The sequence below is a fragment of the Ochotona princeps genome, chromosome 2 (assembly GCF_030435755.1).
Source record: "Ochotona princeps isolate mOchPri1 chromosome 2, mOchPri1.hap1, whole genome shotgun sequence".
NCBI classification, from domain to species: Eukaryota; Metazoa; Chordata; class Mammalia; order Lagomorpha; family Ochotonidae; genus Ochotona; species Ochotona princeps.
This window is the reverse complement of record NC_080833.1, coordinates 47837694-47862418: the sequence shown is the minus strand read 5'-3', so window position 1 is coordinate 47862418 and position 24725 is coordinate 47837694. Positions and strand designations below refer to the sequence as shown.

Genomic DNA, 24725 nt, shown 5'->3' with positions numbered 1-24725 from the left:
TGTTCTGGAGGGCAAAAGATGTGGTGAAAAATCAAGAAATACAGAAATAAAGACTGAAAAATCTGCTGCCACAAGAATCCCTTTTCCAACTGCAAAGAATTCCGAGAAGCTCAGGAAAAGATTTTGTCTTACGCCATGTGATCTCTGCATATCCCTGCCTTGCTCAGGAAGGAGGAGGCTGAGATAGAATGCATGGATCAAAACACCACAGTCTCTCAGGAAGCCTTCAGGGAGGGTTTAAGAGTGTATCCTCCAACCTTGCCCATGGTTCGCCGCGGGCACCCTCCCTGCATCCATGAACAGCACACTCTACCTCCTAACAGAGGGGGAAAGCCCACTGCATTCCCCACATGCTCCTGGTCCTCTTAGCTGTGGTTGTATGCATAATGCTGGAAGTTACAGTGGGTGTTCTAGAAAGGCCATGTCCTTCCACAATAAGGCTGAGAGTAGATATCACTCACTTATTCTTATTTATTTAATACTTCCTGAGAACCGGCTAAACACTGTGGCTGAATGCATGTTGGTATCACTGGGCTGGACTCAGGACTCCTCACCGTAGGTAATTCCAACCTTGTATTGCACAGAGCAAAGAATATGATCCCTCAGTTCTTCCTGGGTCTTCCCTTTGGCTCTGTCTGCTGCCTCTGATCACTTCAGCTCTATCCACACCTAAAACTACAGCTTTATTTTGAATCTTATAGGCTTACTGGTCTTCTGGTTGGAGTTGGGTCTGGGAAGGCCCCTAAAGGGCGCCTTCCTCCTGAATCATAAGCTCTTGTAAGACAAAGATACTTACTGTTAAATCCATCTTTGCCTCCATAACACATAACTCCAATCCCTGCTTCACAACAGCTTCCTGAAAGTGACTTGAGTAAATGAGCGAGACTCTGGATTTTAAGCTTAAAGGACCCTAAAATCACAGTCATTTCAATCGAGTTCTAGCAGACAGGCCCATCACCCTCAACTTCCTCTTTGCTATTTTATTCCTGGATAAAACATGTTCCCATAGGCAAAAGTGGGAATCAGTTTTGGAGCATGCCAGGATTCCTCACAGGTAACAGGAGCCAGATGAAAGTAGTACTAAGCTCAAGAAAGAAAAGACCCAGAACCAGGGTGGCCTGTTCTTTCCTTCTGTTATTAGTGACATCAAAAAATCCAGGATTGGACTACAGGATAGAAATGTTTGACAAGCAGAAGTAGCAGACAGTGCCTAGTACTGGAAGTCAGATGAGATCCAAGATCATTTCTTTTTTTTTACCCTAAAAGTGGGACTCTAGGAACACTGTTTATAGCACGTGGCTCATGGCATTCAGATCTCGATCATCTTTAGTCCTGATCAAAGCCTGTCTGTGGTCTTCCACCACAATGCTGGAAGTCATGTTGTTAGTATCACAACAAGCATATTCCAGAGTGGATGTCCCCTGAGGGGGGCTGCACCAAACCATTCAGTTCCGCCGACTGTTCCGGATAGAAGGAATGTAATAATAGGAGTGACTCAGAACCTATCTTTCAGGAACTTACAGTCCAGGTAGGAGCATGGACAGGTAAATGATGCAATGTGAAGATAGGTGCAGCTGCTTCACAAACACTGGATGGCTAAAAGAGGCCCTACGCAGGGGAATTCGGACGGTTTTCATAGAGAAGTTGGCGACTGAATCAGAGTCCTGATGGTAAGCAGTTTTTGCTAGGCAGAGTAGGGACTGAGGAGTACCCCCATGTTGAGGTATCAGCATGAAGCATGAAAAGGGATGGTATGTGTTTGTGAGTAGCCAGTCGTGTGGATAGGCAAATGAATGTGGGCACTAAGTGACAGAATAAGCCTGCAACAGGCTCAGGAGGGCTCTATCAACCAAGCTACAGGTTTTGGCCTAGTTTAAGAGGACAATGGGGTGAGAGGGACATGGGTCATTTCTAAGGAAGAAAGTAATGTTTCCCAGGATTTGTATACTTTCGATGTCTGAAAGGAGAGTCTTTCAATGGAATGGATATGCCAAGCAGGGAACTGTGGTACTGGTCTAGGTGAGGCTGTAAGAGTTCAATTGAGGAAAACAGCCGGAGAAAAGAGAAGAGTGGACAAAGTCAAGAGACAGTGAGCAGGTGCAATGAATGGGACTCAAGCTCAGGTCACATTAAGAAAGCAGTGTGTTTGGGGGTTCTAGACCCCTGTAAGGAGCTTTGGTGTGTGAAGGTGCCCATCACCCAGATAAGGAATCAAAGGAGAGAAGAGATTTGGCAGGGAGAGGAGGCAAGGGAGAGTGGGTGAGGTCACAGATTCTTTTGTGGCCAGGATGGATATGAGGGTCCTCCATGACAGTAGGTGAGAGGCTGAGAGCATGTTGCAACATCTGACAAGAGCAAATGAACAAATGGCCTGTGTTCCTGGGCCAGTGGCTGTGGTTCTCTCCAGGGAGGATGCAGCGGAGTTGTACAGAAATGAGGAGGCAGAGGTACATTCAGAAAATGAGAGAAACACACAGCCTTTTCAATAGTTTTCTCTCACAATCTGAGATTGCTATTATTAGAGAAATTCTCCCATTTTCAAGCTAAATTTTACACACACATCAAGATTAGATTCACACCTTTAATGGAATTCAGAGTTATCTTCGGGATACTAGGATGAGAGAAGCAAACACTATGCCAGTCTTTCGAGCCTTAATGTCTCCCAGAAGCCAAGATTGCTATTATTAAAAAAAATTCTCCAGTCTTTAAATTTGCAAATGTCAAGCCTAGATTCACAACTGTCATGAGAATGGGAATGGTTAGAACAAATAATCACCCCTCTCATAGTCTTTTACTAAAACATGATAACCTTTGATTTTCTTAATTCTTGTTTCCTTATGATGCACTAAATTTAAGTTTGGGTTTAGGGGCAGCAAGATCCCAACCTGTGTTGTCACAATAGCCTTGTCCTCCGTTGAGTCTTACACACCCATGCTGTCAAGGCTCCTCCTGGGAGATGCGCTGGTTTCCCACCTTTAGCCAGTTTCTGTATTTCACCCCAGCTAATGCAAAGATGATTTCTAGATTTTTAAACTTCCTTTTGGCATGGTACATGAAAAAGAAAAGCAACATGTCCCCCCAGAAACTGTTTACGGCATATATATATATATATTTTTTTTGGCATGCAGTTAATACACCACAGCATTTTTAGAAACCTCACAGAAAGAAGAAGCAAAAGCTGTTGAAATGTGAAAATAATTAGAGACTTTCCCAGGGAACAAGCATGGCCTGCACGGAGGGAAGAACAAACACCAGGGGGGCTGTGCAGCTGGGAAATCCTTGTTTATTTCTCAAGAAAAGAAATCAAGTTGGAGGGACAATGTTGCCGAGCCTGCACAATGCTAAACACAGGTCCAGGTAATGGGGAAAGAGACATCCCAGCCCATAAATTTAGAGTGTGAAGCAAAGAAGTTTTTCTGAGGGCCCTGGTGGCCTGGGATCCTGCTCTGTTGTCTTCTGAAGCCATCTGGCTCCCACTGTGGCCCTGCCTCCCCAAGGGCACCACGTCCCAGGTGTTCCTTGCAATGGTCACCTCTTCAAAACAGCATTGCTTTGAGTTAGGACTTCTGCAGGAAGTCTTAGGGTTGGCTGATTTCAAAAAGAAAATGAAAAAAATCAGAACACCCACTTCCCTCTCCGTCTCCAGCCGCAGCAGCCCAGTACAAACAGAAACCGCAGGGCGTGCTCAGCGAGGCGCAGCCAGAGCCAGGCCAGCCCAGGAGGGCTTGGGAGGAAATTCCCACAGACCAGTGTGCTCCGGTGGGGAGCTCCCTTGGCCTGTTCCCGCCCTGGGCTGTGGGTAAATTTGCCTGCAAAAGGTCATGGCTGACCCATTGTTGGCTGAGGGAGTTTTCTTCAGCCTCAGACCTCGGATTTCTGGGAGTTCGAAGTTCTACTTCCAGAGAAGTCTCTTTTCTGTTCAACACACAGGAGCCCCTGAAAACTCTGAACCTATTAAAGTCTGAGTAACCTTAAAATGATTGAATGTATGTGTCTGTGTCAAACCAGCTGCTACTTTGACAAACTTCTGGCATGGAGAAGGACCAAAGACTTGAAAGTATAAGAGCGAGAAAATACCATAGCGAAAATGAAATTAATGCTTCTCTATCTTTGGTCCTTTCTCTCCCTGTGCTGTGAGTGAAGGGGATTCCCGGTGAATTTCATCAAAGTGTAAGATCAGTCTAGTGTGGTTAGAAACGACCTAGCTATGGTATTTTTGCCATGCTTTAGTATTAATATAACAAAAGATATTCAGTTTTGACCATCTACTTTTTTTTCACTTTTTCAGTATACATTTTCTTTTTTAAAACTTTGTTTCATTATTTTATGATACAGTTCCATAGGCTCTGTAATTTCCCTTTCCCCTGCCCCAAATCCCTACCCCCTCCCTGCACTGATTTCCCCTATATCATTACAAAAGTATAGTCCTTCATAAACATTGACCAACTACTTGGAGCAGGGAGATGACCATCTTACTTTTCTGAGGAGGAAATCCTATCTCAAAGAAGTGAAATGACTTGCCAAGCTGACTAGGCTGGTGGGGAGACTCCTGGGACAAGCACTGAGGACTTCTGACATGTTCAAATATGTTCAAGGGCTATTGCAAGGACTCCACACCGAATCCCGCCCCCACCCATTTTGATGTCTTTATTCTTCTACTTTCTTTTACTTGCTATGTTAGTTTCCTACTGATGCTGCAACAAATTACTGCAAGCTTGGTGGTTTAAAACAGTGTGTATTTTTCCCTGGGTGATTCTGGAGCCCCATCAGACCCCTGGAGATCATCTAGGTGCTAGCAGAAGCCCATACCCTCCAGGGGCCTGCACCATGATCCACTTCCTTGCCTTCTGCAGCACCTAGCACTGAGTCCTCAAGCTCTCCAGCTCACAGCGCTTTCTTCCATCTTTACAGCCTCTTCTCCCTGATTCTGTTTTCTGCTTCCTCCTTCCAACACAAGGCTTTCTGCTCTTCTGTAACTCTGCTTCCATAAACCCATGTTTTCTTTCTTGTCTGTGTCAAATCTCCTCCACTTCTCTGTTAAAGGACACATGTTTGCATTTTGGTTCCCTGTGCATAATCTGTAACAATTCCCTCAACTCAAGACCCTGAACTTAATCACATCTGTTTCCATGTAAGGCAAGATTCAGATTTAGGGGATAAGGACTTGTTAACTTGAGAGGATATTCCCTAGTCTACCCTACTTTCTTTCTGAAAATTATAGTCTGCAGAATTTCTCCAAAAGCCCAAGTAAGGTTGGGCTGTTCACACACATTCCCTTGTCTGGTCTCCTTGGTGACCATGAATGCTACACGTTTGCATATTCCTTTTCAATTGTCCAACTTCGTGTGCTACTGTCACATTAGACTAGTCCTTTCCACTCTCTTAACTGTCCAGTGGTCATGGAAAAGCACAACATAGGCACTGCCACACCGATGACAAAGTCCAGGAAGCTAAGCTCATAGAGAGCGAAAAGAAGCAATGATAGGGAGAAGTTATTTAGGAATGCCAAGGACTGTCCACTGTATGCCAAGCCATAGAAGACCACTGGAATTCAGAGGACAAAAGGACCTTGCAAGCAGGGAAGGTCACAAAAGACTTTCTGGAGCGGTTGGCTCCATTAAGTTCGGAGTGCTACACAAAATTTGCAACAAGTAGCAGTATGCTATCATCTTTGAGATTCTTCTATAGGTTTCACATTATAGAATTTCTGTCCTCATTTACTCCTTACCACAAGCTAGAATGGAGCATGGGACATGTTTATAAATGAGAAAAATGAGGCTTGGTCAGATAAATTCTGCCTGTTGCTCAGTTTTACATTGGCAAAGCTAAGATCCAACTTCAGAACATCTGACTACACTATATCCCGGGCCTCAAGGCTCAGCAACGGAGGCATAATTAGGGTTCCCAGTAGACCCAGAGAAGGAGAAACCCACATTCCAATCAGCAAAGAAACAGAATGGTAATGATATTAACAATCAGAGCAGCAATGGTTCCACCCTGGAGGCCCACAGATTGTGTCAGGTTTACAGATACATGTTGAGAGGGGCTCACTCAAATCTGAACGAAAATTTGAAATCCATCCCGGCAGTCAGATGTCAAACACTGGCCAAGAGGTAGATTTTCATTTCTGCCTGTTACAAGTCAGCTGCCCTGATACAGTATAGGAGCTCCCCACTCCCTTCCAGACTTAGTCTCCAGGCTTCTACAGGCATGTGATTAGAAGACTCCCTGACAATAATATCGTACAACCTCCAGGCTCCCATAAACCAGACGTTCTCTACCCTCAGTGTGAATGAACTTCTAAATCATGCCAACATGCAGAGTCAAAACAAGACACAAGACAATGAGACAAGCTCTCCTGCAGACAGCAGCACCCATCACTTCCCTTGCAGCATGGGTGTCAATATTTGAGAGGAAGGGGAAATCTTGCCAGATGCCTCCAGTGTTAGTGGACACCACATGTTCACATTCCTCAGTTGTCATAATCCTCAGAAAAATGCTGAAAAGATCATGACAATGTCTTCCCATGGTTGTTGAAATAAAACCATGAGAGTAAGGAGCCTGGCATTTAGGATCAAGATAGCCATTTTTATAGAATTCAAAACCATTTTGAGCATCAATAAGGCTCCTAATGTTTTAGGCAGATGCCCTGTCATCGCTCTACTATTATCATTAGCCTCTCAACTGGACCTGGGTGAGAGGTATTAGGCAAGTGGAAGAAGCCACGATTCATGTGAGGGTGCTGCAACGGTTCGCTCCCACTGCAAGAGGTCCTCCATTTTTGTCTAGTTGTGGAAACTGCCCCAGACATACTGGAAAAACAAAAATGAAAGCAAATCACAGCATTTTCATAGGTTTTGCCTTTCCTTCCCCCACATATTATTTTTGGGAAGCGCTGTGTGAGCCACAGCACTGCCAAGAAAACGGGGTGGTTTCCCTTGACCACTGGCCACCAGGGGAATGTGTGCCTTTTCCGAACCTTTGGTGTACGAGCCCACAAATGATTTTTAAAAGTCACAAAATACTTCTCTCTAAATAAACCCTTATGCTTTCTGCTGTGGAGCCTGGAAGATGAGTTTCCTCTTCTCAAGGCCCTTAGGGCTCAGTTCCTCTCCATAGAGGAAGGGGTATTCCGGGGAATCACCCACCAACGCATTTTCCATCAGTACACCAATGGCAAAGCTCCAGATCTTTTATTTAAACAACCACCCCACCCCTTCAGAATACCCCATCTTCACTCTCCCCAGAGATTTGACTATTGCTGCCCTGACTGGTTTTCCAGAACCTGACAAATTAGCTATTTATAAGTAGCCTGGGCAGCGGACATCAAGTGAGTTTTGGAATCCAAAGACCTTGGTTGTGTGACTCTAGACAAAGCAGACAGTTCCACATGTATCAGTCAATTACTTAGCATCTGTAAGTCTGCCTCAGCTTCTTCATCTGTACTCTAAATATGTCTATAACTCATGATACTGTGGTGAGGTGAGAATTAAATGAAAAAAAAATGCACTTAGCCTAAGCGCACAGTGGGGATTCAATAAATGGCCATTGTTAACAAGCAAGTTCTCCACATAACTAATTAATACCAGTCCACTGGGTTTCAGAAACAGATTTAACGAAGATGCCATTCATAGGGATGGGCAGGGCTAACAGAGCTCGTGAAGTGCTGAGGCACTCAGATACCTATAACGGAGAGAAACAGCTACCAACCCTGAGCCTAAAAGGACAAGGGGAGGGCAAGTGTTGCTGGAGCCCGGCGAGAGGTTAATCCCAGAAGAAAGGCCCTTGGCAAGAGCCTCAGTTAGAGCAGAGCACAGTCACTGACAGACCCTGCAAAGAGGAGGGTTGGAGAGGGGTGCCCTACTCCTCTGCCTTCACCCTTTCATCTCTCTCTGTTGACTGCCACAGGCCAAATCCAACATGGAGACAGAAATCAAGGGAGAACCTCGATTCCATGGTAGGGTTCAGCCTCTCTAGGGCATCATGAAGGCCAGAGCATGAACCTGAGTAGAAAGGGGGTAAAAACACAGACTCACCTGTCAGGAGGTTCCTTGTGATTCTCAAAGAAGCTGTATGAGCATGCCAACCATAAATAGAACTCCTGCATAAATCCTAAAGTGGTGCTTGTAATCACATCAATTCAGACTGCTCCCTGGGGCAGAAGAAAACAAGCCTTCCAACCCACCAATCTTGTTCCAGGCCACTGTCCTGACTCCTCCCACCTCTCTGCTCTACATACTTTGGGATGCTTGAAACCTTCTCTGCTTCCCACATCTAGTTTCATTTGAAACCTGCAAAACTAGTGCAACTTTTCACCAATAGTTCGCCACATCTTTCTCTGCTTGGCTCATTTCTTAAAGATTTCTTCCATCTTTGGGCCAGTCCCTGCCTCCTGTGGGTTCATTGCTAACCCTCCCTCCTCCATGTTCCAAAAAAGAGGCAGCAGAATTGCGCAAGCAGGATTCTGGGGCCAGGCAGTCTGTCTGCTGTTCTCGCTACACCATTCCTAACGGTGTCCAGGCTGCCTCAAACTCCCTGTATCTCAGTCTCAGAATGTGTGTCAACTTGTGCAACTTGCTTAGTAAGCATGTAGTAAGCGTATATGGCTCAATGTCAGTCTGCCTTTATTTTTCATTACTAGTATACCCTTGTACTTTCTTTGTGTTGTTTGATTCCACCATGAGCTCTGTTAGCAACCCAAGGACAATATCCCTCTGTGTGTTCCTAATGCCTGACATGCACTTGATATTCTATAATTAGTGAGTGGAGGAATGAATGAATGAGTGACTATCTTGTGTGGTTATGAAAACTGAAAGTGGGTTTTGGGAACCTAGCCTTTGCTTTTTTGTGAAGCATACTGTAGACCATTTCTTAAGGATATAAAGAGCTAAGAAGTCAGCTCCAAAATGTCAGATCTGCCTAAAGCCAGGCAAGATCACCTAGAAGGAATTCTCTCCTGTATGTCTCATTTAGGTAGGGCACTGCCCTGAGCAGCCAGCTAGTTGCTAATCTAACTATATGATATAGCAGCTTCTTCCACCCCTTTACATTACTTTGTCTTACAACAGACACCGGGGTAATGGTGGCATTAATGTCAGAGCCCCCACTGGTGCTGGAGAAGATATAAGCCTTCCCCTGTCCAGTCAAGGCCACCATCAAGTCTTGAGAAGGAGAGAGATTTGATCAGAGAATCCCTGCAAGAGGGAAACCCAGGAGCTCTGTCCACAGTAGCCCAGACTCACTTCTGAGCTTGCAGGCCTCCCTGTTGTCTTCCATCCATTCTTTTACTCTCTTCAAAACTTGCCCCAACACAAAACAGTTCAAGAAATAAGGTGTAAAGTCCTAGGACCTCCTCATGATTTGTTTGGGAGTACCCTATCTGCCTCCTGACTTTCATCGTTGTTCACCCTATTGTAGGCAGTGGTCATTTGGAGGAACAAGCACATTTGGTGTATCCTGTAATATAAGGCTCTTGTCGCAGGCATCCTCTTTCACTTAACAGATGCTTTTTCATTTTGAAGTTTTTATTTTCAATTATGCTAAAACAATCCTATCATAAAGCTTACCATTTGAAACATGTTCAAGGATATGATTCAGTAGCGTTAGGGACCTTCATACTGTTGGGCAACCATCAACACCATTCATCCCCAGAAATCTTATAATCTTACAAAACTGAAACTCTGTACCCACTGAACAATAACTCCCAACTTCCTCTTCCCTATCCCCAATCCTGGCAGCCCATATTCTATTTTCAGTTTCTGTGAAGTTGACCGCTCTAGTTCCCTCTTATGAATGGAATCAGACAGGATTTGTTCCTTTGTGGTTATTGGGCTTAGGATAAGACCAGCAAAGTTCCTTGTATGGTAGCATATGCCAGAATCTCCTTCCTTTCTAACACTGATAATCCATTCTCCAGATATACTAACTTCTGTTTATCCATTATTGTGTAACAGACACCTAACTTGTCTCTACTGCTTAGTTATAAGGAAGGATGCTGCTATGAATATTAGTAGATAAATATTTGTCAATTCCCTCCTTTCATTTCTTGTGGGTATACATTCAGAGGTGAAATAGTGCAAAAGATATTTCCTTATTTTTTGAGGAACGGTGTTGCCCAGCGACTATATTGTTTCACATACCTAACAACATATAGAAGTTTCAATTTCCCTCCATCATGGTTGAAACATGTTTTTTATGTTTTTTCCCCCCTTTAAAAAAGATATTTATTTTACTTGAAAGAGTTACAAGGGGGTGGGGCATGGAGGGAGAGACAGAGACAGATTTCCATCTGTTAGTTCACTCTACAAATGGTGACAATAACCAGAGTTGGGCCAGTTCAAAGAAGCTGGGAATCAGGAGTTTGTTCTGCATCTTCCACATGAGCACAGGGCCCAAGGCCTTGATCCATCCTCCACTGCTTCCCCAGGCCACCAGCAGGGATCTGGACCCGGAATGCAGCCGCTGACACTGAAAACAGCACTGTAGGTGGAAGATAAAGTTGTTCTAGCAACCTGCTGGCCCCCTTTTCTCCTTTTTAAAACATTGTAGAAATTTATTTTGGGGGAAAGGTGGAGAGAGAGAGCAAGCGAGCTGGTTCAGTATCCCAAATAGCCACGACAGCCAGGCTGGGCCAGTTTAAAGCCATGAGCCTGGCACTACATCTAGGTTTGCCACATAGATGGAAGGGACCCAAAAACTTAGTTCATTTTCAGTTGAATTCCCTGGTGTGTTAGCAGGGAGCAAGGAAACCTAGATCTGAATCATCACTTAGATGGGATGTTGGTACTACAGGTGGCAGCTTAACATGCTATGTCACAGCACCAGCCCCTCACTTCTCCTTTTCTTGGCAGTGTCCTAATGAGGTAATGCTTCACTGTAGTTTTTAACTGGCAGTCTACATGTATCAACTATGATCTGGATGTAAACTGGATAATAATCAGGGTATGCAAATGGAGCCCAGTCTGCACCCCCTGAAAGAGAAAGAGCTATAAAATAAACCTAACTTACATCATAAATAGTACTAGGCCCTTTATGGACATTCACTTAATCATCACTGTGTCCCTAAGGTGATTTTAATTACTCTATTTTAGTGAAGCAACAAAGATGTACCCAAGTTCAATGACTTGCCTCCTGATTGGAGATATATGTGATGGAACTGAAAACACATGGTCTTCAGACTTTAGAGCCTATGTTCTTTTCTCTATGACAGTTGTTCTTTGAGTAGAAAAATATAAAAATAACTTTGAGGCACCAACAGAGCATTGCCAACTTTTTATTTGGCAAAACAAGAGCATTGGAAAGCAATTAATTTGCCATCTAATGTGACTATCCTTGCATGAAAAGAAATTTTAACCACAGAGTCTTTGAAAAACTGACACAATCAAGGAAAGATTATTCAACTGAACAAACTTCTTTCTGAGAAGTTTGCTCTACTGTCTGATGGTGAGAGTTGTGCCTCAGACCATGTCTACCCTTTGGCTTCTGATGTCAAGCAGTCCAGCTTCACACAGCTTGGACAGATGCTGTAGGAGATGTTGGGTTACACAGGAGTCCACCTTCAGAAACAGAAGGAATTCCTGCCTGGAGCAGGAAGAATGAATGTCCTCACATCATGTCCAGCTGCTCTGCAAGATTCATCACATCCCTCCATGTCTACCACATTCATGACCTCCTTGGATCTTCTTTCTTTCATCCCTGGCTCAGGTCACATCTTCTAAACAGAAGTAAAGACTCCTACATAACAAAAGCCATCAAAGACAAATGCAAGAAGTGAGACAAGACTCAGAACATGGTGCTAGGTATGTGAATCAAACACAGGGTTTTATTCAGAATACACAAAAATTCAGGAAGTAAATCAGGAAGAGGAAAAAGAGAACAGCTAGATGATGACTAGCAACGCTCTCCCTGCCTGAGTCTCGCCTGAGTCTAGAGTGCTGTCCACAGTGTAAGTTGAGTAATCGCTGTACACACTTCAGGACTGTGGATTAGTCTTGCACTGACCAGCTCAGGACTTTACACCACAATGCCTGGTTTTCATCCTTAATCCCCACTTACTAGCTTTCTGACTCAGAGCATTTTATTTAAATTCTATGGGTTTTAAATTCTTTATAAGTAAGGATGGGAAAACACACCCAGAGTTTATGTATTTTTTAACTTAGAAAAGAGCACAATGCAGAAAAGTGTCAAGGAGAATATAATTGATGATCATGTTTCTTGTATTCCATTCTAATTCCCATTATTCTTTTCTTGTTTAAGAATATTTCTAAAGAATTCAGAGATTTCAGTAAAACCCTGGCCCCTCACGAACCAATCTTCAATCCTAATCTCTTTTCTAGCTCCCCAGGTGAGGCTACTACTCTGATTTTAACCTTTGCTATTCCCTTGCAGTTATTTAGATTTCATCTGTAAGCAAAATGCAGTAGTTTGCATGTGATAAGACTTTATATAAATGATATCATGCTATAAATATCCTTCAGTGTTCTTCCTTTCTTATCATTGTACCTTTGAGATTTATTTCTGTAAACATATATTATTCAAGATTTTCTTAGATGTCTTTCTCAGGTTTGGAAGATCCTTACTCTGCCTGCTTTGGTGAGTCTGTCATGGATGTATGTGGCTTTTCCTGTCTATATTATGATGCTGCTTTGCCCAGTACGTTAACACCATAGATTACATTCACTGATTTTAAGTGATAAAGCACATTTGCAGTCTTCATATAACCTCATTTTCTGGTGAATCATTATACTCCTTACATTTGATTTACTACAGTTTTGTTCACTTTTCCTAGACTGTGTTTCTTGTCTTGGTATTAGGATGATGCTGAACACATAACAAGTTGAGAATGTTCCTTTTTCTCACACACCTGTTTTGGTAAATAAAGCTTTATTAGAACCCAGTTACTGTCATCCATTTACATATCATTGGGGCTGCTTTCATGCTACAATTGTAAAGATTTTGTGGACAATATAGTCTAAAATATTAACTGTCTTCCTTCAAAGAAAAATATGATCAATCCAATCCCTGATCTAGCTTCAAGTTCACTATGTTATTGATACTCTCTGGTAGATTTTTTAAAATTTCCATCATTATATTTTCAGTTATAGATGCTCCATTTTTATCAATAACTCCTATTTCTTTGATGTAACACCTATCTTTCCATTTTTCTCAAGGTTGTCCCTGACTTGGTGGTGCTGCTGTAAGTCTGCGGGGGTCATCCTACCCTCTGCGTCAACTCGGCGTTAGTGTCTGCTGATGCTCTTTTCCAATGAGAGGTTTGAGCTTTTCCATGGTCCTATTTCTTTGTATATCGATTAATTTTTTAATTTCTCCTTGGACATTTTGAATATTACAGAATACAGTTTAAGGCTCCAGTCTGGTCGGAATCCGAAGAATGTTGCATCTGTTTCATTTTGAAGCAATCCACACAGTTAGGTTCAGACAGTAAATCTCAGCTTACCTTCTGTGGGCTGGGATCCTAATGCCAGATTAGGTTTCAAAGGTTTTGCAGTGCTGATAGTCTGTCTTATATGTACACTATCCAGTGGCCACTCTGAAACCTAGGAAGTGATCTACACTTCTATAGCTCTGTTTCAGTGTTTTTGCTGTGTTGCTTTGGTTCAGTTCCTTGTATGAGACATGTAAGAGTGAGCTGAGAAACTGGATGAGACTCCCCACCCTCTTCTAACGTTTTTACACCGGTCTCTGAGCTAGCACAGCAATTCCTACCACAAGTGTGCATGTCAAGACTCATGCCTTGCTCCTTGAATCTCTTTTTGCAGCCAAGAATTCATTAGGAGAAGGGAGAAAGCAAATCCAAACACAACATTCTCATGAGATTACATGAAATTAGGCTCTCTCCCTGGCTGACCATGTGCATCACCTGTTTCGAAGTTTGGTGTCCTCCTTTGTACAGCAGCAAGAGTTGGATTGCAGCAGAGGTGAGGGCCCTTCCAGGCCCAACCCTTGTGTGAGGCTGCAGTACTAAGAACCACCTGCAGCAATAACTTGCTAATAAAAGAGTAAACCATCCAACAAAGGCCCATTCTCCTAGGGAAAACCTGACCTCAGCAAGTTCAGGGTGCCTCTTTGGAAATTATTGGCAACAGTCCCAAATTCAAGGTGAGATTGTGGGCAACGTTTTTAAAAGCGTAGGAATTTAAAACTGAGAAGGGGGAACAAGGAGAGGAATATTTCACCCAACCAGGTAGGGACCTTTAGGATGACAGAGAGTTTGTACAGACTCAGGTTCAACTCTCCATCCCAACTCGGTATAACCATGAATATGCCCCCAAAATTATTAGAGTCAGGTTTTTCATCTATTAGAAAACAAGCTAACCATGTACAGTCACTTATGAAGCTTAAAAGAAAAGGCCTGTGATAGTGACTGCTTAGTACAAGTTGCATATTCAAAACTGGCCATTTTTATTCTCGCACGTTTTCTATTTAAAGAGAATTACAGATTACCAAGCAGACACCTAGAAACTTAAGACTGATGTCTCCAGGTAAACACATCTATTAAAATGTGCTCTGGGAGCATATCTGTTGACTTGATAATCAGGCAGGCTTTAATTTGCCTCTTTTCTCCCACAAATGACAGTAAGTCAGTAGAATACAGGACATGTACTTGAACTAAGCTGGGCTCCAAGAACAAAATGGCTTCTATTACTTGCTATTGTTGTTATTTGAAACAAGGGTGTAAAGGCATCAAGTTGTAACTATGTTATTCAACGACTTTGAGGAAAGAGAGGTGATTCCAATCCATGCCCCTGATACTGTGATTTCATAGGGAAGTTCATAATAAGTCTTTTTTTAACATTAAAAAAATTTTTAGTACAGTTCCATAGGCTAAAGGATTCATAGTAATTTTTTTGTGAGATTAAACATTGTTGTCTGTTTTAAACTTGTAGAAACTGAATAGTGGGAGGATCAATAGCTTTCAACTAGTCCTACCTTTAAGAGGGACTGATTCCATGGAGGGAGGGCGGGGGGAGGGGTGGGGTGATTCCCGGTCCCAACGAAACTGTATCACATAATACAATGTAATCAATGAATAAAAAAAAGAGAGAGAGACTGATTCAGGTATGATCCCCAAATTATGCTTTCCTTGTAAATATCTTTCACATTATACATTCTCATCTCAACCTAAGATACTGCTCAGATCCTTGTAGTTAGAGAAGTTACAGAACAACGTTTGATCAATGGTATGTGATCAGAATGGGCAAAAAAGGCTTCAAGGGAGGCTCACAAAGGAATACAGTGAATATCCCTTCATTGCCTCTAACTTCTCCTGATGTTAAACTGGAACCAAATGTGATGCACTGATTTCCGGAAGACATGCTGGACCTTAAAGCTGGGAGCCATGTGCTAGAATGGGAGCAGGGAGGAGGGGCCCTGATAACTTTAACTTCAACCAACCCTGGATCTTCTGAAATCTGTTATATAAGAAGTCTCTGAAATGTTTGTGGAAAATTGAATTAGAAGGTAAATTTATGCGGACACACAAAAAAATTGAAATCCAAGCATAAATTTTTGGTAATACTCATTTTCCACTAACTTTTTGAAGACCCGCTCACACATTAGCAGGGATCTGAATCTGTTTAAGCCACTGTAAGGAGGCTGATAAATATTGATGAGGTAGAGGCTGGCAAGATGGCTCAATTGGCTAACCCTCCAACTACAAACACTGATATCACATAGCAGTGTCCATTTGAATATCAGCCACCCTGCTTCCTATTCAGCTCCCTGCTTGTGGTGTGGAAAGCAATAGATTATGACCCAAGTCTTTGGGACCCTGCACCCATGTGGGAGACCTGAAAGAAGAATCTGGCTCCTGGCTTCAGATCAGCTCATTTCCAGCCTTTGTAGCCATTAGAGCAGTGAACCAGAGAATGAAAGATCCTTCTTTCTGTCTCTCCTTCTATCTGTGAATCTGCCTTTCCATTAAAAACAAAGAAATGTTTTTAAAATTACACTGGTAAGGTTTTTCCTCAATCACTGTGAGACTTTAAACAAGTGATTCAGGCACTTTAGATTTCAGGTACTTCTTTTAAACTGGAAAAAGGGTAGATTGAATTAGAGCAATTTTCCAAATTTCTTTCTGATACTTGGCATGCCAGTGTGACTGCTGGATAGTTGTCACTAATAGAACACATACACCATACACACAAATTGCATCAATTCAGAGTCCTTTGTTTAAGAACTTTCACAATAGTTAGAAAGACAACCAGTCCACTCATTAATTTGTTAATTTGATTTTTCATTCACTAATTCATTCTGGATAGTAGATGCTGTAGTGTGCCACCATATACACACTTAAGATCATTCTCATAATTGCCAACAGTGCTTCTAGAAAACAGTTCACAGCTGATTTTCTCTTCAAGAATTGTCCTCTGCTGAAGGATACAGTTCAAGCCAATTTACACCTGCTTTCTAGAGCCAACGTGTATCTATCAAAGCACTGATGTGGAAGGTCCAAAAGCCTAGATTCCTTGCCTCCATTTGTTGCTACTTAAAAGCACCATCCAAATTATAAAGCCTCAGGCAACCAAATCTCAATTGAACTCTCTGCTGCACCCCAACCTGGTTTGCTTGCTCCACCATAGGTGATACGTCCCAAAGTACTTGAAGATAAGCTCTCTGCATGCAAGTATCTGCCTCACAGGCATCCAGTGCAACACATTTGGCACCAGGAGTGGCTGTACTTTGAGATTTGGGGATTGGCTCACCTGCCAGCTGGTTGGTAGTTAGCATTCTGTCCCTGAGGTTGTGAGAGTACTAACAGCACCTGGCATGCCACAGTCCCACAATTATGAAAACTCTTACTCTTGGGGAGCTGGCATTGAATTGTAGTGAAAGAAAAGGAACCCTATAGGTGCAAGCTGTCAGATATTCAATAAATATGAAGAATATCATTTTTAGAAATTTTATTTGGACAAGAATTGTGGTTTAACAGGTTAAGCTGCCACCTGCAATGCTAGCATCCATGTGGGCATCAGCTCAAGCTCTAACAGCTTTCTGATGCAGCTCCATGCTAATACGCCTAGGAAGGCAGCAGAAGATGGCTCAAGTCCTTGGGCTCCTGCAACCATGTTGGGGACCCAGAACAGGCTGCTGGCTCCTACCATCTGGCTTTGGCTTGATCTGATCCCAGCAGCCATTTAGGACATCATCAGATAGAATATTTCACCCATGAAACTCAGATGATTGAGCCTGGCATTATGGTACTAGCACTATAGGTTAATTCTGTGATGGTGGCATCCCATGTGAGTGCTGCTATAAGTCCCAGCTGCTCGACTTCTGACTTGGTTCCTGCTAATGTTCCTGGAAAAGCAGTAGGAAGTGCTCCATGTTTTGGGGTCATTTCCACTCACATGTAATACCCAGATGGAGATACAAGATACTGATTTTGGCTATCGTAGACACTTGGAGAGTGAACCAGCAGATGAAAGATATGTGTGTGTGTGTGTATTTATCATTCTCTGTAATTCTTTTAAATAAAAAAGCCTCAAGTGATAATATCTACTCAGGTAGGGTATTATCACATTTCAGTTAAATTAAGATCCCACTAAAAATGTCTAGTCCAGTTAATGCATTATAGACACTCAGTGAAAGCTCATTTCTGTATCTCCTTATGAGTCCACCTGCCACTCGGTCAACTCCCTTTTGTAAACTTGTCTCTAAATTTGGATTAAAGTCAAATAAGAAAATTGGTTTTTTCTTCCCCATCTTCTTCCTTCTGTGTCTCATTTGCAAGTGAAACCTGGGCTAAAGGAGGTGTTGGAATCTGTTTCTGTCGCTCACTTTTGATGGTTTCTACACTGTGTGTTGCCTTAACAGTTAGAAGTTGCCCCATTAAGAGCTATGGAAGACCATACCTTTGAACTGTCTTCAATCTGCCATATCTTTGAGAAGTGAGTAAATGCAAAGGAGAATGAGTTCACCTGTGAAATGATAACAGCAAAATATTTCATCTTTACTACAGGTCAAATGCAAACATTAGACCTGGCTCGGGGAGACAACAAAGACCATGACTCAGACTCAGCAAGCTCAGAGTCTAACAGGAGAATCCAACTGGCAGGTAGGCAATCACAGTCATGTGCCAGGAGACCTAATCAAGTACACTGAGAGCGGCTGCCTTTATCCAAGAGTCAGGAGGCTCTCACAAGAGGCAAACGTTGGCCTGAGCCTTCAGAATGAAATGGACAAGGGTGAGGAGGATGGCATTTCAGACAGAGGGAACAGTATGTACAAGGCACAAGGGTCAGGACAAAATAGGAACGCCTGATGGACTACAAGTTGTTCACTCGATTCTAGGAAAGTGGAGTGCAGGAGTGATAGGCAGGTCACACAGGGACTGTCTGTCCTGGTTTGCTTGCTTAGTGTGAGTCTAGTTTAGGCCAGTTATCCTAGTATTCTCACCTTTCACTCCCCAAAGTGACCCCATTTGGCAATCAGTTTTAGCTACCTGATTTTAAGTAGGAGAGGAACATGAGCAAGCCTTGAGGTTAGAATGATCATTAAGCTGCCAGATAGCTTAATTTGGATGGGTAAGACTAGTGCTTCCTAATGACTTTTTACGGTTATGTCTATCCCTAGCACTCTGATTCAGACAATTCTGCACCACACCTAGCATAACACAAAGCTGGTTTTACAGATGGAAAAAATCCTAATGAGCTCTTAATTGTGACAGAGTTTGGAGAAGGATGACATCTCTAATCAGAGAGGCTCTGGGCAGGATTCCTTGAAAACTTCGGTCTGGACCTCCCATCTTGGATGGGTCAATGTTTTAACAGAGAGGCAAGAGGTAGACCTGGTGTGAACCAAACTGCAAAGGTAGGGATCATCAGAGTGCAGTCACAATAGCCACTCTAACATAACATGCCAGCAACTGCAACTGCCACCCAATAACACTAACAACTTACGTGCATTTCCTCTTTTGTTATTTCTCCAAATGTTCTCCATGTCCCTGGACAGTGGGAAAACAGTGCATTAATCTGCGTGTTTCAAGAACACTTTGGAGTTTTGCACAGTGGCAGTATCATGGCCAATGAGGTTTATCTGAGGCACGATTATTACTAATTGAAAATTTTTCCCAAGAACATTGGGTATAGCCCTAGAAGTCTTTGTATAGGCAGAGAATCACTTGGTATGGAGTCGGCCTCTTCCTCTATTCTGGGCTCCCAAAGCTATGCATCCTTACAGTTGCAGGGCTTGGAACAGAGAAGATGTGTTGTTGGTGGGTGATTGGACTGGAGAGAATGTAGAGTCTCAGTGGGTTTAGTTATTTGCTCAAGTCACTAATGAGTAGCAATTGGTGGCAATGGACCTTGAGATTAAGACAATAAAATCCTCTTATTGCCACTATACCATGTGATCACAAGTACAAATCATAATTTAAAACACAGACAATGCAGTATTGTGAGGCACTGCAGGTGAGAAGTGATTCTAAACTACGTAGGTTTGCACCTCTCATCTCCTTTCAAAGGGACTTCCTCTTTGCATAACTCTGGGTCTTTGCACAGCTATCAGCCCAACATGATATTCCACTCTGTTGCTCCATAAAATTTCACACAGCTAACAAGTGCCAGGTGGAGTAAACCTTCTTTTTGGTTTTCTCTCCATCTTGCTGGACGAGTGAATGACCACTTCTCAACACCACAGGATCATGCTCAAGCAGTCGATGTCACCAGGTGGGCTGTCTTGTGAAGAGGGACACTTGCAAAACAGAACACATGCTGGTATCTCTTCCCTGTCACATTGTAAGATCCTTGAGGGCAGAAGATTCTATGTTATTTTGCTTTATATCCACAACATTCCAGATGACTCCTCGTACATTATAAGGCTTTGCTGAATATTTATTGAATGAATGGACATACTAGCTCTTACCCAGATGGCTTGCTGTGATCATATCCTAATTTTAGCCTTGACTTTCTAGGTTGCAATGGGGTTTAGGCCTTGGGAGGCCCTAACAGGAGGAGATCAGAGACTAGGAGGAAGGAAGTGAGCTCTTTATGCTCTTTGATTTTCAAATGTGAAGGGCTGTGCATTGATTTGTTGGGGCTGCTTAACTCAATGGCAAAGATGAGGTGGTTTGGACAGCAGACACTGATTTTTTCATAGCCCCATTAGCAAGCATTCTGAAATCACTGTGTGAAGGTTTGCTTCCTTGGCTTCTGGGTACCATTGTCTCCCTGTGTCTTCATACGGCCTTCTCTCCAATTATGTCCAAGTTTCTTGTTCTCATAGAAACACCAATTGCTTTGGATCGGGTACCACATAAATGACCTCACTTTAAAAGTATGGCGATGAAGATCCTATCCCCAAATAGAGTCACATTCTGAGATATTGTGACTGAGGACTTCAACAATTTTATAATATCAGGTTCAACTCATAAGAGATGTTAGTAGAACCAAATCGTTGAGTTCCTGATCTCAGTCCCTAACCCTGCCACACCCTCATAATAGTGTCTTTATGAAGTCTATTTCACTTGAATATCTATAGATATGCTGATTATTTGGGGGCAGGTACAGATAGTAATGGTTATGGTGGTAATAGTCTACAATCACTGTTGGGTTCCTTGTAAAGCGAGCTCAATGCCAAGCTCTGAGAAATGCAAAGTCAAAGAATCTTTCCCTGCTCATGTCTCACTCTCTCCATTTAAAAGCTGGCCCCATCCCACAACCTTTGTGAGAGTCCACAGAAGCAGGACGGAATGCAGCTTTGCACACTAGATGATCAGTAGCAGGAAAGGTGATTTTTGTCACTGACTGGGCCCACATTTCTAGGAGTGGAGAATGACTGTAACTAGATTCTTAGGAGCCTCTGGCGTAAAGCTGTAAAAAAAAAAAAAAAAGGAGGGATATCCCATGTGTTCAGGCCCAGCTGCTAGCAACAGGAGAGTTGAAGGAATGTGGGTGGGGCATGTTTAATGGTCCTTCGTCAATAGGGCCGCTTGTCAGAATAAGTTCTAGACACTGGGGAGGGCCTCTTTGCTCCTCCTTGGTAATAATGACCTACCTCACAGACTTGCTGGGTAGCTATGGAAAACAGTCCAGGCAGAGATCCTGGATACGTTTATTTATGTTGATGTTGACATGGAGAGGACCAGTATGTTCATGCAGAGGCCATGTTTCCTGTTCTATAAACATCTTCCATGTGAGAAGAGGCTTCGATGGGTCCATGGGCACAATTTATAGTTTGCTCTGTGCCAACATAAATCAAGTGTGCGAGCCATCCTCATGAAATCATGCAGATCATAGAGTTAAACTAGTGAGGAGTTGCCAGCAGAGTGGATTCCAAGGCAACTCATTCTTACACTCCTATGAGCAGTTATCCTTGATCTCTGGGAGCAAGGAGGCCCAATCTATGGAAAAGGCATGGGCTCTGGTGTTGGAAAGCTTGGGTATACACCTGGCATAGGACTATGTTGGTTAACGCCTTAAACCTTAGTTTTCTAATCTTTTAAGATGGATTAACAAAGTAACCTCAAGAGACTGCTGAGGCAGGATAAAATAGGGTCACAGGGCCTTAGAAGGTGATATACAGCAACTCCTTTTCCAAACTCCTGAGGTTTTAGTCTGTATTTGTGAAATCTTAAGTTGGTTTCTAGGTTGGCAGATTGAACCACCGCCTTTAAGCACTTGCCATGTGAGACAATGAACATTACATAAGCCTCAATCAGGAATTCTAACTGCCTTAGAACAGCAGAAAACACACATTATATGTCTCTGGTGACTGAAGCTTGGGGGTGTTGTGGATTCAAAAGATCTTACTGGTCTCAAGTCTGCTGCTTACTGGGCATAAGACCTTGTGCAATCATTTCCCCATTCTTGGTCTGTCTCTCCACGGAAGGAAGGAAGGAAGGAAAGAAAGAAAGAAAGAAAGAAAGAAAGAAAGAAAGAAAGAAAGAAAGAAAGAAAGAAAGAAAGAAAGAAAGAGAGAGAAGAAAAGGAAGGAAGGAAGGAAGGAAGGAAGAAACCATCAACCCAATCCAAAGAAACTCACAGCAGGATGGAGAAAGATTCAGTGAGAGGATAAGGGAGAAGCAGCTTGCAACAGCTGCTATCAGGCATCTCAGTCTTTCAGGAGCCACAAAAAGAATGCCTGTTTTTGCTACCTCAGTTCAACAAAAGGCACCAAGATCATCAATTTACCCATGGTTTCTCACCCACCACATGCAATGCAGCACTAGTTCGTAGTGACTCTACTTCCTTAGTTGTAAGCGTGGAGTTTTTTTTGTTTGTTTGTTGTTCGTGTTTTTTTTAAGAGAGATTTTTTTTTTTTAGGATTTATTTATCTTTAATGGAAAGACAGACATTCAGAGAGGAGGAGAGACAGAGAGGAATATCTGCCGTCCGATGATTCACCACCCCCCCAAGCAGCTGCAACGGCTACAGCCAAGCCAATCCAAAGCCAGGAGCCCCTCTGGGTCTCCCATGAGGATGCAGGGTCCCAAGGCTTTGGGCCATCCCCGACTGTCCTCCCAGGCCACAAGCAGGGAGCTGGACGGTAAGCAGGGCCACTGGGACCAGAACCAGTGACCATACGGGAGCCTGGTGTGTGCAAGGTGAGGACCTTAAACACTACGCCACCGCGCCGGGCCCAGTTGTAAGCATTTTAACCTGATATATATTCATTTAATATATTTATGCTTCTATTTTATAGTTTAAGATTTATTCTTATTAGAAAGTCAGATATACAGAGAGGAGGAGAGACAGAGAGGAAGATCTTCCATCCGATGATTCACTCCCCAAGTGACCACAATGGCCAGAGCTGCGCCAATCCAAAACCAGGAACCAGGAACTTCTTCCAGGTCTCCCACATGGGTGCAAGGTCCCAAGGATTTGGGCTGTCCTCAACTGCTTCCCCAGGCCACAAGCAGGGAGCTGGATGGGAAGTGGGGCTGCCGGGATTAGAATCAGTGCCTATATGGGATCCTGGCACGTTCAAGGTGAGGACTTCAGCCACTAGGCTACCACACTGGGTCCCTATGCCTCTGTTTTAAAATACATTTTGATATATTAAAATGTTATGCAGCTCTTGCTCAAAAATTTATTATGTTTTCCCCCAAATTTCCAAAAGTGTACCAGGTTTAGGTTCTCTCTCTCTCTCTCTCTTTCTCTCTCTCTCTCTCTCTCTCTCCCCTCTTCCTCCTCTCTCTCTGTCTTCCTCTGTCTTCATATTAAGTATGTATATATTTCCATGTATATGTGTTCCTAGCATACTTCCTGGTAATGCATGAATCAGCTAAAATAATCCTTAAAGACAGTTTTCCTTAGCACATGACCCCTCCCTATGGCACTGTCCCAAGGACAGCTTTCTGCAGAGCATTGAACTCCAGCTGTTATTTTTAGTGGCTATTTTTTTTTTTTAGATTTGTTCAATTTTTGGCAGGAGTGGTTTTTTTATTTCCTTTTATTATTATCATTTTACGATACAGTTCATAGGCCCTGGGATTTCCCTTATCTCCTCCCCAATTCCCTCCCTCATCTATGATCCCCTATATCATTACTATAATATAGTTCTTCACACAACCATCTGTCCATCATTGCGGGTATGGACAATAGCAAATAGTCCAGCTTTCTATTGTCAAGATATAGTAAACAGTTTCATTGGGAGTCCATCTTTATCCTGGAAGTAGAGATGCATACTGCATTGTAGCATCACATCTGAGTATGACAGTCTTTATTACAGAGTTACTATACATCTCCTTAAATGAAAAGCCACAATACAAAATCAACAACAGGAAGGAAAAAGAAATTAACAACACCATGAAGTTAAATAACATGCTACTAAATGACTAATGTGTCACCGAAGAAATAAAAAAGAAAATCAAGAAACTTCTTGAAGAAAATGATGTTTCTGTATGATCTATGGACACTGAAGAATTTAATGAGAAGAAAGAGTTTTGAAGAGGTGAAACTAACAAAAAAAAATCAAAATCCATGAGATACAGTTTCCGCTGATCTTTGTTGGCTATTTTATTCACTGGTTACTTCCCTGCCATGCTCTAGGATTGAAGTCTTGTGGGAAAACTGATCTTGTGTCCTTTGCCATGTACACAGCCGCAAACCCAGAGTCTAGAACAGATCCTACACAGAGCTGGCAGTTCACCACCATTGTGCTGACTTAGCAAACTGGGAAAGCACTCTTGGCTGTGTAGTTTGCAAAGAGGCTTACAGTGTGGTCTGCACATTCCAGGCGCAGACATTCTCAAAGCCTACTCTGGCTGGGAATTTCACTCATATCACAGAAATATGTGTTGTCCTAAGAGAGGATTATGTAAAACACAACTAGCACTTAGAAGTGAATCTTCTGAGAAACAAGGAGGGAACTATACGAACACACATGCATGGACGAGAGAGTGTGACAGCCTAGAGGTGCATGGAGTCAAGCCATATTATGCACATGGATTCTGTTTCTTACCACTACATGACCTTAGATGAGTGGCCCAGACACTGCATCTCTGGCTCCTTCTGTATAAAGTAGGAATAAAAAAATGTCTTTACAAGCTTGTTACATAATTAACTGTATTCAAACTTCCAAAATGCTTAGAACCATACCTGACTTACAAGCACGGTAATACATAGTTTCACTATTTAGAGAAAGCAGTACATAGTGGCCTATAGGCTTTTATCACCTGGTAAAAGATGCTGAATGTCCCATATCAGGAAATTTTGACATGTGATTACTAATGGCTAACACTTTTCTGTCATATAGATACTAAT

At 42.7% G+C, this 24725-nt stretch overlaps 1 non-coding gene across 1 annotated transcript; it reads left to right on the top strand.

The window, feature by feature from the left end:
• The first annotated feature begins 19016 nt into the window (after nucleotides 1-19016).
• On the top strand, nucleotides 19017-19158 carry LOC118758632 (U4 spliceosomal RNA). The gene has a single exon (XR_004995738.2). It is a non-coding gene; the product is annotated as a U4 spliceosomal RNA (small nuclear RNA).
• The last annotated feature ends 5567 nt before the right edge of the window (nucleotides 19159-24725 follow it).